Genomic DNA, 15987 nt, shown 5'->3' with positions numbered 1-15987 from the left:
TGCATATCTGAATGCAAGTGATGCAAATCTGAACGCAAACTTCAGCACTCTATGATTTTTTTAAACCAAATAAACAGCAGGAGGTCTCACAGGGAATGATGACAACTCTGAGGGGATGACCTTCCCAGAGCAGTGTTTTCTGCCTCTGCTCCCGGGGCTGGTGCTGGGCCCTTAAGGCTCTGATTAGCCATTGCCAGAGCCCAAAATGACAAATGCCTCGCATTTTCCTTTGACCCTTGGGTTATTGTGCACAGGGAGCAATCACGGCTCACCAAATTCTGATTTTCACATTAGATTAATGTGCAATCTCACTCCAGATTTCTACCAGGGGTTTGCCTGCCATGGAGCCTTGCAAAGTTCCTGCTGTGCATGGCCACGTGGAGATAGTAGAATACCACTAGGAGTAGGAAGGGGTGAGATAAGAGGACCACAGAGCCTTTGGGCCTATCTAAATGGGGTCAAAACTTAAAAAAAAAAAAAAAATTGTGAATCCTGGCCTCTAGAGCATAATCCAGCCCCCTGACTTTGTGGAGCTGGCTTATAATTGGTAGCTCTCTCCCACGAGGAGGGTAGCAGCAGTGCCCTCAGCTCCCTGTGGTATGGCATGGATGTGTCCCTGGGGGTCAGCTCCAAGACTGCCTCCTGACCCAAGAGGCCAGAGGGCACAGGCTCAGTCCCTCATGCTTTGCTGGCCGTTTTCACCATGTTAGGTGTCCCAGTCAACAGACCCTGTGCCTGAAAGAGTAGTAAATTGTGTTTTTACCCTCAACCCTGGAAAGTCCTTGGACTGATTCCTCTCTGCAGGTCCTGGAAGCTTATGGTATGATTCAGGGCATTGCCCTCAACATCTGCAACCTCTACTCACTCTGCTGAGGGGCACATGGCTACCAGGGGCCTTAACGCTGCTGGCATGAGCAACCTCTTCTGAAGGTACCAGGCCAACGTGGCCACCCCAGGAACTGGTTGGTGAGGTGGGATGGGAGACAGTGAGTGCTGTGCCCTGTAGTCTGGAGATAATTATTAGAGGTAATACTTTTCTCCACCTTTGCAACTAGTCCAATACACCATCATCTCTTTTTTTTTTTTTTTCATGTTCTTTCTTATTTTATTCTTTCTGACAGAGTTTTGAAAAGAATCTTGCTCCAGAAGAATGTTTTTCCCCTTTGGATCTTTTTTAACAAAATCCAAGAACAGAATGAAGAACTTGGGCTGATTATTATTATTTTTTAACATCTTTATTGGAGATAATTGCTTTACAATGGTGTGTTGCTTTCTGTTTCATAACAAGGTGAATCAGTTATACACATAAAGTTATGGAACGCTTCACGAATTTGCGTGTCATCCTTGCGCAGGGACCATGCTAATCTTCTCTGTATCGTTCCAATTTTAGTATACGTGCTGCTGAAGCGAGCGCCACCATCATCTCTTGCCTGGACTATTACATCCTTCTACTTTGAAGATTCCTGCTGCCCTCCACCCCTTTGCTCTCCTGTAGTCTTCTTCTTGCAGTAACCTTTTAAAACTAAGGTCAGCTCACATCCTCAGCTCAAAATCTTCTATGGCTTCTCTTCTTACTAGGATGAAAGCCAAAGTCCTCATCTACCATGGCTGACAGGGCCCCATAATTCTGGCTCCTCTCTGACCTCTTTTTCTGTTACTCCTCCTCTCCCACTGCTCAGCCTCAGCTACAGACTCAGGGACTTTGTACTTTCTGGTCTCCTGCCTGGAACCCTCAGCCACCAGATGTCTGTGTGGTTTCCTCCCTCACTTCTTTCAGGTCTCTGCTCAGACCCTTTATCAGAGAGGTCTCCCCAAACAAAAAGAGCTGCTACCACCTCCCCAACCTTCCCACCTCTGTCACTCCAGCACCTTATTCTGCTCCATTTCTTTTCATAGCACTTAGACTGCTCAACATTATTTCCTTAGTAGTATTGTTTATCACAACCCCCTGTTTAAATGCAAAATCAATGACTGCAGGAACTTTGCTTTTTTGCTGCTATATTCCCAACACCTGGCACATAGGAGGCACTTAAAAACTATTTGTTGGGGGGACTTCCCTGGTGGCACAGTGGTTAAGAATCTGCCTGCCAATTCAGGGGACACGAGTTCAATCCCTGCAACTAAGCCCGTGTGCCACAACTACTGAGCCTGCACTCTAGAGCCCATGAGCCACAACTACTGAAGCCTGCGCGCCTAGAGCCCGTGCTCTGCAACAAGAGAAGCCACCACAATAAGCCTGTGCACCGCAACAAAGAGTAGCCCCCGCTCACCACAACTACAGAAAGCCCGTGTGTACAAACAAAGATGAACGCAACCAAAAATAATAAATAAATAAAATTGATTCTTTAAAAAACAAAACAAAACAATTTGTTGGGGACTTCCCTGGTGGCGCAGTGGATAAAACTCCACGCTCTCAATGCAGGGGGCTTGGGTTCGATCCCTGGTCAGGGAACTAGATCCCACATGCATGCTGCAACTAAGAGTTCACATGCCACAACTAAGGAGCCCTGGAGCCACAACTAAGGAGGCTGCCTGCTGCAAGTAAGACCTGGTGCAACCAAATAAATAAATATTAAAAAAAAAAAGCTTACCTAGGGCAGCCTTGGACTGTGGACAGCATGGTCTGAGCCTGAAAGAGATCAGAATGTGAGGTGCTCAGGATGGTGGGAATGGGGGAACAGGCAGCACTTCCCCAGGGTCCCCTGACCAGGACAGGTGTGTCCTTGGGATCCTTACTTCTTGGGACTATCACGTAGTGATGGTAAGAGAGGAAGACGTGCAAAGTTGCCTGGCTGCCCCTCCTCTCTCTGTCCTGCCTTCTCCAGGTAACTCTCCCTGACAACTCCCATTTGGAGTACAGGGTGGACCAGGGGCTGCTGTGGAAGTCAGAACATTTCCAGACAGAAAGGACTTTGAGATCATCTAGGCCAACTCTTCTGTTTTACAGAGAAGGATTCTAGAGAGAGAGAAGGACTTAGTCTGCATGGGAAGGGGATGAGCAGAATTACAGAAGGGGCTCAGGGCTGTAGAGCATGGGACGAGCTTGTGGGATCCCAAAATAGCATCTCTATGAGGTTCACCAAGTATTGGGGGACTGGCATGGAAAATGGGATGGTGGGAGGGAATATCTGAGGCTTTCAACCCCATAACCCCTTCCATACTCTCTGCTTCCAGCCTCCTGACGGCCCCATTTCTGGGGTGCCTGAATGTATCCAGGCCAGGCCGTACCACATACCTGTAGCTGAGCCACACCCTCAACTCCCTCCCTGCCTAGGAACTGTGCAGGTAAGCCCGAGGAGATCTAGCAGCCACTGGCAGAGGCACGAGAGCGTGGATATGACCTCCCAAGATTGGGGGGCCTTCTTGGGGAGAGGTAGGGCAGAGATAGCTGACACTAAGATGTAGGGTAGGGCAGGCTGTTGGTTCACTACTATGATTCCAGCACTTGTAACAGTGCCTGGAACGTGTGGTGCTCCAAGGACAATGGTGTTTCAAGGACAAAGGACAACCCTGCCTGAAAAAGTTTCAGCGTTACACATCCTACTGGACTCTAATCACCATGTTGCGATGGGTACGAAATTCCTGAGCCCACCTGGGCTACGAGACCTGTTCCTCTCTCGTCCCAAATAAGGAAAGGCATCTGCCCCATCCCACTCCCACTCTAAAGAAGGAAGGTATATGTGCCTCGACCAATCAGAAAACAAAAATTTCACCTCGGACCGTTTCCTTGTTCTAGGGCTATAAAAACTGACTAATAGCACGTGTTCGGGGTTGGCTCTCCCAGACTACTAGGAAGTCGGCCTGCTGTCCTGGCAGCGACCATTCCCTCTAATAAATTCTAACCTCTTTACATTCTGCTTTGTGTCTGGAAATTCTTTTCCAACCCGCGTTCGGACCACGACAGAATACAGTAAACACTCAAATATTTGTTGAAAGAGGAAATGGATGAGGGCGAGGCACCTGTTGCAATTGGAAGAAGATGGGATGGAGGTGCGGGTCCTAGAGCCTAGGCACTAGGGAAACCATCGTTATCCTGGGAGAGGGGACAGGCCCATATCTACAGGCAACTTTTTGCTGATTAAGAGGCAAGGCTGAAAAGGGGCTCCAGGAATCCCAGTTCCCAGTTTCCTGGAGTAGACGCCGGATGTCTGGACATCCTCAGCTGCTTCTGCCTGCAGCGCCCAGGTTTGCCCTCAGTACCAGATGCAGTATATGGACATGGTCCCTTTCCCCTGGGAGCTGCTGCAGAATGACCTCTGAGCCCTTGTCTATAAAGGGGGTAGTGACCTGGCTTACAACTTCGTGGGTGGGGAGAGGTCTGTGGAGGCCCTGAAGCAGCCAGTGAGGACGTGATGCCCCAGGGGAAGGGTGGACTCCGGGTGGCCAGGGTGGGGGCGGGATGGCTGCAGCCCTTTCTTCTCCCAGAAGTCAACAGTCAGAGGAAGAGTCACTTCCCAGGCAGCTCTAAGTGGGTGCTGTTGCTGGATACCTTCTGCCTGGGAGAAGAACCCTCAGGAGAAGGAGGACTGAAGAAGATCAAAGCCCAAGTATTTCAAAAACAAAGAAGACCTTGGCCCTCCAGCTGTCTAAACCTGAACTCCTGGGAGGAGACATCACAGGGAGGAGAGATAACTTCTTTCCAAAAGAAATTTATTAGCATTTAAATGTGCCCCAATCCCTCTATCTTAAAAAGTACAAACCCTCCTTTGCCCTCCAGCTACAGCTCTCCTCTGCAGCCTGATCCCATCTGGCTCAAACTCCCTCTCAGCCACAGAAAAGGTCCCACAGCCCAAGGCCTTGTCAACCTCCTCCCTGCTTGACTGCTCAAACACATTGGGTCCCTCAGTCCTCTGGCTTGTGTGACTTCACTCAGCCTCCAGCAGTCCTCAGGCCTCCTGGGTTGGGCTGTTTCCCAGCATGCTGGAGACTCTTCCCTCCTCAACCAGGAGCCAGAGCACAGCTCTTCTCAGGGCCCCGAGGCCTCTGCTCTCTGAAGGCTCCCCCAGGGCAACCGGCTTGTCAGTGCCTCCATCAGCAGTTCTGGCTCTCAGCCGCCCAGAGCTTTAGCCCACGGCCTGAATGTGTGAAACACATTCACCTTCAAATTGAACTCACTGTCTCTGCCTCCACACCTGCTCCTCCAGTCTCCCTGCATCAAGAGGCGGAGTTGAGGTGGGAGGAAGGAGGTGCCCAAGGGCAGACAATCCTTCACTTTTTCTCCCTCACCTTTCACACTCCGTCGGTTGCCAAAGCCCACTTTGCTCCATTCCCATGGCCAGCACCTCCCCTGGACTCCTGCGGAAGCCTCCTGGCTAGTCTCCCAGCAACTTCTCTGGCTGGACACCAGTACTTGCTTCACGCAACAGCCAGTGTGACCTTCAAACAGTGCAAATACGAGCACAACAGCTGTTCCATCCAACCCTTCAAAGGCTCCCAGAGCCCTTAGGATAAAGGGCTGAGCACAGAGGCTTAAATGGTCCTCTGGCTGCCTCTCTAGGCTCCAACCTTCCTGGTCTTTTAATTCTTCAAAGATGCCAGTATCATCTCGGTGAGGCTTAGCTCTTTGCTGGAATGTACTCCCTTTCTGCCACTCTGTTTAGAGAACTCCTACTCCCTTTCACATCCTTAGAGAGTCCTTGAATCCCCGGACTGGGTTGCAGGCTCCCCAAAACTCCCTATGTTCCCCCTTTGTTAACATTTATCACATCTGTGGTTCTTTGACAGTTGGCTGCTCTGCTAGTCTGAGCAGATGATCATGAGCAACGTCAACCTGCACAGACACCTGAAGTGCCTATTCTGCTCTGAGCTATGTTCCAGGACACAGCTGTTGTTTAATCAATGATTATCTGTTGAAGAAATGAGGGTTCTGCCCTGGTGGTGGAGGGGTGTGTGTGATGTATTGGGAGGTAAGGCCTTTGGGCGGTGATTAGGTCATAAGGGTGGAACCCTCATGAATGAGATTAATGCTTTTATAAAAGGGATGCCAGAGAACTCCCTTGCTTCTTCTACCATGTGAGGTTACAGCAAGATGTACATCTATGAACGAGGAAGTGGGCTCTGGGCTCTCCCCAGACACTGAATCTGCTGGTGCCTTTATCTTGGGCTTCCCAGCCTCCAGAACTGTGAGGAATAAATTTCTGTTTTTATAAGCTACTGGGTCTACAGTATTTTGTTATAGCAGCTTGAATGACATTATTCCAAACGCTTTCTTTTTTACTTGAACCTGGAGTCTGTCCTTTCTTTCACCATCTGTGACTACTCTAAAACCACAGGGCTACAATGACAAATATGGGCCTAGCCTCATCCTCAGGTCAGTGAATGAGGCTAATTAGCCTCAGATTTTGGGGGTTGAAATGGGCCTCCGTAGAGATTCCCCAATATTTTATTCCAAAGATGTTTGCTTATTATTTTCCCTACGGGTTCTGAATTTTGGAAGATTTTTGCCTACCAAATATGATGAGCTAATTAATGATAGCTGCTGTAGCTTCTGGGGGGGGTAGTGTGGGGAAGGACAAATATTTGATTTTCTTTTTTTTTCTCGGTACGCGGGCCTCTCACTGTTGTGGCCTCTCCCATTGCGGAGCACAGGCTCCGGACACGCAGGCTCAGCGGCCATGGCTCACGGGCCCAGCCGCTCCGCGGCATGTGGGATCTTCCCGGACCAGGGCACGAACCCGTGTCCCCCTGCATCGGCAGGCGGACTCTCAACCACTGTGCCACCAGGGAAGCCCAAGAGGCCCCCAATATATTTGAATTCAGGGATTCTTGGTCATGAAAAGTCCTTTTCAGGCCAGTGTGGGTGGCTAGTAAGCTTACCTTTTGGGGTTCAGGGAGGGGGTACTGTTTTAAGCTACATATCCTGAAAGAATTCCAGCAAAAGTATTTCTCCTGGATCAGCTTCCAGCATTTAGATTATTGACCTATTCATTCTATAGGTAACATACAGGCTTGAATTGTTCACTAATGATTTCCTGGTCTGTCTTTTGCTCCTCCAAAGAGTGACTGTAAACATATTAAAGACAGAGGCCTCTTTTTCTCAGACTTCCAAGACTCTGTACTGTATTTGGAAGAGATTAAATGTCTGATGGACTTAATAACCTAGAGAAGGAAGTATGGAATGGTCAAGAGGAATTTGGAAGGGGAGTTCCCTGGTTGGTCCAGTGGTTAGAATTCTGGGTTTTCACTGCTGAGGCCCTGGTTCAATCCCTGGTTGGGGAACTAAGATCCTGCAAGCCGGGAGGTGTGGCCCTCCACCCTAAAAAAAGGAATTTGGAAGACAATGCTCAACTCATTGCCCCCTCCCACCTTCAGCTGAGGATACCTTGTAAGTTTACCCCTCTAAGATGACAGTAGAGACGGGTTTTAGGTAAACCATGTTAAGTGTAAGTTGGGGGCTGAGGAGCTGAGACAGTGCCCAGAGAAGTCTGTAGTACTAAACGAGAGCTATCTGCCAAGGCAGGGGCCCAGATGGGCAGAGAATGAAGAGTAATCAGGGAGGACACAGAAAGTTACGGCAGAGTCATACAGACTCTGTCCAGCTCAGAAGAATTCCATCAATAATCCTAAAGTCCGCGAATCTGTCTAAAGCCCAGGTAGGATTCTCAGACCTGCTCTAACTTGTTTGCAAGCATCCACTCAGTGCTAAACTAACCATGAACCAGAGGAGATGCTTTGTGGCTTTTCCTTTTTCCTCCTAGCTTCTTCTCTGTTCTCTCATGAAAAGAGAGAGAGGGATAAATAACCTTAAAAAAAAGTCAGGAGTTTCCTACACAGTCTTGGGACAAAATCCCGTATTAAAGAGAGAATCTAGGGACTTCCCTGGTGGCACAGTAGGTAAGAATCCACCTGCCAATGCAGGGGACACAGGTTCGATCCCCAGTCCAGGAAGATACCACATGCCGTGGAGCAACTAAGCCCGTGCACCACAACTACTAAGCCTGCGCTCTAGAGCCCGTGAGCCACAATTACTGAGCCTACGTGCCACAACTACTGAAGCCCACGCGCCTAGAGCCTGTGTTCAGCAACAAGAGAAGCCACCGCAATGAGAAGCCTGCGCACGACTACGAAGAGTAGCCCCCCTCGCCGCAACTAGAGCGAGCCCGCACGCAGCAACGAAGACCCAACGCATCCAAAAATAAATAAAATTTTTAAAAAAAGAGAGAATCTAAAAATTCAAATGTAAACTCAACTGGAAAACACCAAACTCACAGCAGTATTTTCAGAATCTGTCTCACTCATTTATAACACCCTATCAGACGATGCATCACATTTTTTGGCTTGGAAAGTATCTGATCACTACGGACCACTGAACATGGCAGTTGGGAGATCACCTAGGCACGGGGGTTTCCAAACAAAGGCTTAGAGGACAGTGGCTGGGAATGTAAGCCCTGAAGTCAGAGAGCTTGGGTTTCAAGGCTTGCTTTGCCATTGACTAGGTATGTGACCTTGGGCAAGTGACTCACCTCTCTAAGCTTCAGTTTTATGATCTGTAAAATGGGGTCCCTACGCTACAGGGTCTTGAGATGTGGATGAGATAAAGCATGTAAAGTTTTACTTTTAGAGTATATTAGTTGATTAATAAACCTATGTGCACATAAGAATTCCAGGACCACACAGTAAGTCTTTGGCTTCCTAGGAGTCCACAGAACACACTTTGGGAGCCAAACCCAATATCCTCAGAATAGTAAAGAGGGAAAAAGAAGTGCAGGGAGGGGAAATGACTTTCCCAAGGTTACACAGAAAGTTAGGGGCACAGCCTGGTTCGGGGCCTGGGTTTCTGAATTCCTCAATGGGCTTTCTGCAATGTGCCTCCCTGGTCATCTTCCCATCAGGGTAGAGCCACCAAAGTCATACCAAAGCCTGGGTGCCCAGGGAGCCATAAGGTTTGCTTAGGCATTGCTGATGGTCTGGAAGGAGATCAGAATTTAGCTTTAGGCTGTCAGTCAGTTGCTTTGGATAAGACAGTCAAAACTACTATAAACTGGGAACTCCCTGGTGGTCCAGTGGTTAGGACTCCATGCTTCCACTGCAGGGGGAATGGGTTCGATCCCTTGTCAGGGAACTAAGATCCCGCATGCTGTCCAATGCAGCCAAAACACAACAAAACAAAACAAAACTACTGTAAATTGAAGTTACTGACTCTCTGATAAATGGGACTGAAAAACAAGAACACTGAATAAAAAGGCCTTGTATCTCTTCTTCATTCAAGCACCAAACATTTTATAACACAGTTTGCACAGATCTCAACCTCTCAAAGTCCTTTGTGTTCTAGGTATTTTTGCCTCCACCCCAAGCCAATTCAATAAGGCTTTTGTTTCCTAACACTTAGATTTCCCTCTCCAGGCTATTTTGGGAAACAAAAGAGTTTGTATAGTTCTTCTAGAGCATGGGAAGCACAGTTAATTGGGGGTGAAGGATTGGAAGAAGGCTGAGGAAAGAGGCCAGGTGAGTAATTAACAGCTGGTAAAAATATCCTATTTCTAATTATGTTTGAACCCCAGAACACATAATTGCTAAGTTACAAGGTGATGCCTTTGTGATAGTCTCTAGTAAACTAGTTTGTCTGGGCATGATTTCCAACTATGTCTTTCAGTAAAGTGAAAAAAGTACACTAAGTTATCTCCATTAACCCTTCCAATTTGTAAACATTCTATGAGTCTCTCTCTTTTCTAGCAGGGATAGAAGCCACCCAGAATTCTTGACAACACACAGTTGAAGGACTTTGATCTCCAGGCTATTTATTGTGCAAATCCTGCAAGTACTAGGCTAAGTCCCCAAGGCACGTCAAATCCTAGCAGTGGTGTTGGTGTAGCTGGGGGTGAGGATGGGGCGTGGGAGGGCGGCACTGGCAGTGGGCAGAAGGGTCTCCCAGAGCAGCCTCAGTATAAAGACAGGCGGAAGTGGGGAAAGGCAACTCAGCTTTATTTCATTCAACTGACTTTAGGAGATTTATGTCTGAGACCTGATTTAGTTGTAGAATTACAGAATTGATCTTAGATAGTTGACCTCTATGGATGTCATTAGCTGTCTCCTTTTAAAAAAATTTTATTTTAAATTATACAAATAGAACATGAATACATCCTCTTTGCAAAAAGTTCAAATAATATAGTAATACACAAAACAAAAAGCAAAAGCTCCCTTTACCCTTCCTCATTCCACTCCCCTCCCTAGGGATAACAACTGGTGTCAGTTTGGGGAAAGGGTGTATCTTTTCAAATCTTTTTATGCATTTATTTATATGTAAATACAAATATAGTTATTTTCTCCTACACAAATGGTAACATACTCATTATACCATCAGTTTTTTTGTTTCGTTTTTTCTTTTTCTGCACTTAACTTTCAAATTTAACAATAAATCTTTGAATTATTCCATATCAGTACCCATAGACTACCTCACGGGTTTTAAAAACTCTGTAGTATTCCATTGTATAACAGTACCATACACTTATTTATCCTCTTCCCTATTGTGTCCAATCTTTTGGGACTCCATTAACAATGCATCAGTGAATATCTTTATATATTCATCTCTGTACAAATCTGCAATATTCACCTGTGGAATAAATTCCTAGACACTGGGTCAATGGGTCTGTGCATTTTCAGTTTTGATAAATTTGGCCAAAATTCTGCTATCCATAGAGGTTTTAGCAATTTTATACAGCAACAAGGTATAGAAGGGACTTATTCCTCATCCTTGGTCTGTTTAGGGGGCCTTCTATCACTAATATCATAATGTTTTAAGTCCATTTCTCCATTTCCTGATTTTTCAACATTTATTTGCTCACATGTCTACCATGTGCCAGGCACTGTGCTAGGTGCTGGGATACAGCCATGAACAGGACTGAAGCAACCCTTGCCCTTGCTGTATGTGGGGTCCCTAGGTATCCTACAGTTGTTTGAAATCACCACTCAGTAAATGTCTGCTGAAAGAGTTTGCCTCCAACCAAGGAATGGGCAGGTGTCAGTAAGTATTTCTAGGACGTTAGTGAAATAAGCCAGTCACAAAAAGACAAATTCTTCATGATTCCACCTATATGAGGTATGTAAAGTAGTCAAACTCTTAGAAAATAGAAGGGTGGTTGTCAAGGATTGGGAGGAGGAGATGGGGAGTTGTTTGATGGGCATACAGTTTCAGTTTTGCAAGATGAAAAAGTTCTAGAGATCAGGTGCACAATAATATGCATATAGTTTTAACACTACTATGCGGTACACTTAAAAACAGCTAAGATGGTAATTTTTATGCTATGTGTTTTTACCATAATTTTTTTAAAGCATTTTTAGGCACAAAAGGTGGTATGAGAGAGATGGCTAGGAGACAAGCAACCTAGCATAGCCTCAGGACGGGGTGATGAGGATACATTTTTTTCAAAACTTAAAAGAGCCACCAGCCAACACTTCCTTCCACTCCTCCCACACTCAGCTAGGAACACGTGACCACAAAATCTTTAAAAAAATGTTTCTCTATTCTTTCTCCCGAGAGCAAAGGGCGTAAGTATTCTTTCTGATACCAATTGCAGGGACTAAGCCAAAGAGAGACTGAGCTTCCTACCTCTCTGTAAAGAGTCCCTTCTTCAACAGGCAGAACTAGATGGGAAAGTTCTCTTGACGAAAGTGAGGCAGGCTAGGACCAAACGGGAACCTGGGGGACTACGTTCTCCAGCACGCATTACTCCTCCTAGGGCGCAGTCAGTGACGGAAGAACTCGCACTACGTTTGTGACAGGAACGGGGAGGGGGGAACTACATATCCCAGGATGCAAAAGCGCCACCACTCTAGTTACAGGCTGGCTTGCTTTCTGGGAGCTGGCGTTCCCCGCCAAATGGACAAGAAGGGTGGGGATGGGGGTGGGGGTGGGGAAATGTTTAAGATTGGGAAGCCCGGTGGTCTACCAGACTTGACACTTCGAAAGAGGAAGGAGAGTACCGGAAGACTGTTTTTCCCTCTCAGAGTAGTGCCCGCGCAAGGTGGCGAGGATTTAAGGGCCCTCTCCTTTATTTATTGTTTCTCAGAGGCAATGCCAGGCCCCCATTGGTCGACGACCTCGAGGGCAGGTGGGAAGTCCGTAAAACCCCAAATCGAAGTTTTCTGCGTCTCTCCATTGGCCCTCGCCTCGAGCGCAGGCGCAAGGGCTCCTACTCCCGTCCCTGGGGACTGGTGAGCGGCAATTGGCCAAAGCCCGCGAAGTAGGAGTCTGGATTGGTAGTTGCTAGCAAGAGCCTGGTTTCTTCCTTGACTTCTGCAAGTGATAGTGTGTGATTGGTTTAAATCCGCGGGCACCCGTCGGTGATTGGGCAGGAGCCACGGGCGGGGTACGATCATTGGCTGGTGCTGGGGCCCTCCCTCCTCGGGCGGCCAGCGAATGATGAAATGGGAACGGGGAGGGGAAAGGCCGCGACGTGAGCGCGCGACCTCCGGCGCCATTTTGTAGAGAAACAAGCGGAGTTAACCGAAGAGGGGTCGAGGAGAGCCGGAGTCGGGGACCCAGGAGTTTCCTGTGTCCAGCGCCGCCGGAGCCGCCTGAGGTGAGGTGGGCTGGGGTCGGGTGCTGGGGCCGGCGGGCGGTGTCAGCTACGGAAAGCGGGTGCCGATGCGGGAAGGACCGGGGGTGGTCCCGGGGCCACTGGGAGCGTTTCCCGGCGCTCCGCTGTGTGAGGGGCAGTCGGGACGGGGAAGTGGAGAGGCGAGAGAGGGCAGACTCTCTCCCCTCGGCTGTAGAGTTTTTGGGCTCTGAAGAGAAGAGGCCGAGGCGAAGGCTCCATAAAGCGGAGGGCAGAGCGCGGGATGAGACCCGGGATGGCCCCCGGCCCGGGCCTGGAGGCTCTGAGGGCAGCGGTGGCGGCAGCTGGGGCGGCTGGGCCTCGGTTCGCGCGGACTGCACCCTTCTCAGACCCCCACGAGCTCCTCAACTGCCGGATGGGTGCAGCGGGCATCGGCCCCGGAGGCCTAGCTCCGGGGGCGAGGGGCCCGTGTTTGGAGTACAGGCTCCCAGTTTCTCTGGGCGGACCTGGAACTGCCAGTCCCCTCCCCCGCCCCCAGCACGTTGTCAAATCCCGGGTGTTTCGGGTGTCCGCAGGTGGGAGGGGCGGGCGGGAGAGAGCACTTCCTCATTACTTCTTGCCACAGGTTTTGTTCCACTCGCGCGCCCGGGCGCTCACTCTGTCTCCAAAGTCGGCCCCCATCCACCGGGCCCAGTGTCTGTGCTGTAGTGGCGGTTCCGCTCATCCGTAGGCAGTGCTCGCTTCCTAGCCGAGCACTTGTAGGCCTCAGCGCTGGTGGCAGAGAGACTTACTACAGGTCTTACTAGAGGGTTCCGTGAGGCCAAACGCACAGGTGTTCTTTTTCAGTACCACCCCCTCTGTAGATTTCACACCACCGGGCTCCCACAGAGGAGTACCCTCACTAGGATGTCTGTGGTTTGGAAATGTTGTGTTTAAAGTAAACTTCGAACAGAAACTTTGCCCCTTGAAGTCATTCAAATATCACAGTTTTTAGGGCTCTAATAAAAAGTATTTTTTACCTGAAAGTGAGTAATAGCACTTAGTCTCCCTCTTTCTCTAAAATTCGATTGCCTTGGGGAGTTTATTTGACCAGTTAATAATTGAGTGAGTGTAGTTTATTACCGTTTGCGAAAAAAATTATGAACATTTGCCTCATGACAATCCGTTTGATAGGAGTTAGGGATACACGGATGAAAAAATGGTTGGACACGTACAAAATCAGGAAATAGGTCAAACAGAATAAGAACAAACTTGTTTGTGTAGAAGTATTTGGGTTTAATATGCTCAGGTTGACATTCCTACCCATCCAAAGATTGGCAGTGTAGTATTTTAGCTATTAATAAGATATATGGTATCAGTTTAAATAATCCTGTTGTAGGACACTGCAGATTGTTACCTTGTCTGAGGAGAAAATGAGCTGATGATACATAAAGTTTTAGACATATAGTTGTGCTTTGACTGAAAAGGTCCCATGATGATAAAACTTGTTTAGAGAGTTGGTCTCTTTTCAACAAGTGGGGGCCCAAGTCCTTCCGTGGAAACTTAAGTCTAGAATCAAGGCACCAAGATTTGACCATCAATAACTGAAAGTATTACCCTTTCTTGCCTAAGATTGTAATCGTAGAAGTTTTAAGGCAGCCTTTTGTGGCATTATGGTGGAACAGAACTGAAACGCTTTTGGTTCCTAACTCACTCGAATGGATCTCTGGCTTAGCTTCTTTCTTTATGGTCTCTTAAATTTCTACTGGGGTTTTAAATCCCAGTCTCTTTAATATGGATCTTTTCAGGCTAAGTACTGTGATGTTCTCCTAACTTTGGGTTAAGTCATTAAAAAAAAAAAAGCAAAAACAATTGTGAGGACAGAAGAGGAAATGCTTCCTATTTCTTGACAGCATGTTTTAAGACTAATCTCAAATTATCCTTGCTTTTTCCAAGTATGTTTTTGGTTAGATTCTGATCTAGTTATGAAAAGCTTTCTTTTTAGCCAATTTAAATTTATGAACTTGAGTCTTTATTTCATTCTACCACGTAACAGATCTCTGGTACTCAATACCTTGGAAGAGAATTTATCACAATAATTTTAATTGAATGCTCAGATATTTCAAGACACTTATTTTTCATGAGAAGTTTATGATTCTTGAATTAACAAAAGTAGTACCTGCTATGAATTTGGTATATTCTTTTGTAAAAGAACAAAGCTGACTTTCAAGTCAGTTCATATTATTAGTTGAAGCATTTCTTAACCAGCCCTCTGATCAAACTGAACTTCCTGCTGGGAAGTTTCAAAATGGCATCCTACTGAGTCTTATTTTAAGACCTTATATAAAGAAAGATCCAGCAGTTCCTCTTCTGTTTGCTCACAATTTTTCAGAAGCATGTTTCAAAGCTAAAATGGGCTCAAAACCTTTTGCACCCTATATGTACACAGTAGTTAATTTTACCGTACTTTTCATTCATACATTTGCAAGAATGTAGCAAAGCAAATAAAACAAATTATTCGTTGGAAAGCATTGTTTGAGAAGTCACTAATTAGAGGTGTAGACTTAATCTGAAATCCTGTGTTGAGATTTGAAGGAAATGCAGCCTTTGGGAGTGTGGAGCATAGGTTTAAGAAATGCATTTCTGGGGGAAAAATGCATTTCTGTCTTTAATGCTGGAAGGCTCAGGATATACCTCTAGGCTAAATTAAAATGTTGAATGAGATGTTAAACTGTCTGCAGGAGAGGTGTTGGTTTTATTGTTGTGCTTTTTGGTTTTTTTTTGTTTTTTGGACTAATTATATGAAATGTAACATGGAATGAAAGCATATTGTGAAAGACACCATTTTATTGCTCTTAAACTTCATATTAAGAGCTCAGCATTTTCCCTTTCAGATAATTAGTTTGAAATTTTGTCACCTTGGATTTAGAGCTCTTAGTTTTGAAATGCAGTGTTACTTTTAAATTTTTTGGTAGACTCATAAGAATAGTTACTCCTTTGTTTCAGACCCTGTCTTTTCTGCAGTAGCTTTCTAACTAATCTCCAGTATCTTTTCCCCATCATTTGTTTATTGGATTTCTTTATTACATAAGTAATATGTGAATATGTTCTAATTGTAAATGATTCTGGGAATACAGTTAATTCTTTACATTAATGCCAAATTGTCTACTAAATCATTGGTTTGAAACTAGGCATCCTATACGCCAAAGTTTTTCAAGTACTTTGGCCTGGAGCTTATTGTGTAAGTATTGATCCCTCCCTACTTATAGCAGTATATTACAACTTACACTTTAGTTAAATTTAAGACTGTTGCACAGTGGTTCCCAAATACATTTTTGCCCCTTTTATCTGGAATATCATCGTCTGTATCTACAAAAACATTATCCATCATTCCAGTTCATACTCAGATGTACTGTCTATAATCTTTTCCCTGACTTCCCTAAGCAAAATTGATTTCTTACATTCCTCTTGGCTAGTTTCACTTATCTTTACCATGTATTGCCTTATAAGTTGT

General features: G+C 46.4%; 1 protein-coding gene, 1 long non-coding RNA gene and 1 other non-coding gene across 8 annotated transcripts in view; 1 reads left to right on the top strand and 2 right to left on the bottom strand.

Annotated features, from left to right (window-relative positions):
• The window catches only part of LOC115847861 (uncharacterized), a 54920-nt gene extending 43251 nt beyond the window's left edge, over window positions 1–11669 (bottom strand). The window contains exons 1-2 of the long non-coding RNA XR_004037503.2: window positions 11546–11669; window positions 2592–2629 (exon numbers count right to left, since the gene is read on the bottom strand). This is a non-coding gene — a long non-coding RNA (uncharacterized lncRNA). The remainder of the gene's footprint in view (window positions 1–2591; window positions 2630–11545) is intronic.
• On the bottom strand, window positions 1308–1414 carry LOC115847876 (U6 spliceosomal RNA). Its single transcript, XR_004037508.1, has one exon. It is a non-coding gene; the product is annotated as a U6 spliceosomal RNA (small nuclear RNA).
• Window positions 11670–12406: 737 nt separating the features above from the next.
• Window positions 12407–15987, top strand: part of CNOT1 (CCR4-NOT transcription complex subunit 1) — a 102440-nt gene continuing 98859 nt past the window's right edge. For all 6 annotated transcript variants that reach the window (XM_030848050.2, XM_030848047.2, XM_030848051.2 and 3 more), the window contains exon 1: window positions 12407–12518. The gene's annotated coding sequence lies outside the window, so the exon portion shown is untranslated. The remainder of the gene's footprint in view (window positions 12519–15987) is intronic.

Source organism: Globicephala melas, chromosome 19 (genome assembly GCF_963455315.2).
Source record: "Globicephala melas chromosome 19, mGloMel1.2, whole genome shotgun sequence".
Lineage (NCBI taxonomy): Eukaryota > Metazoa > Chordata > Mammalia > Artiodactyla > Delphinidae > Globicephala > Globicephala melas.
The sequence above is the reverse complement of the archived record's forward strand: the minus strand, read 5'-3'. Positions and strand labels throughout refer to the sequence as shown.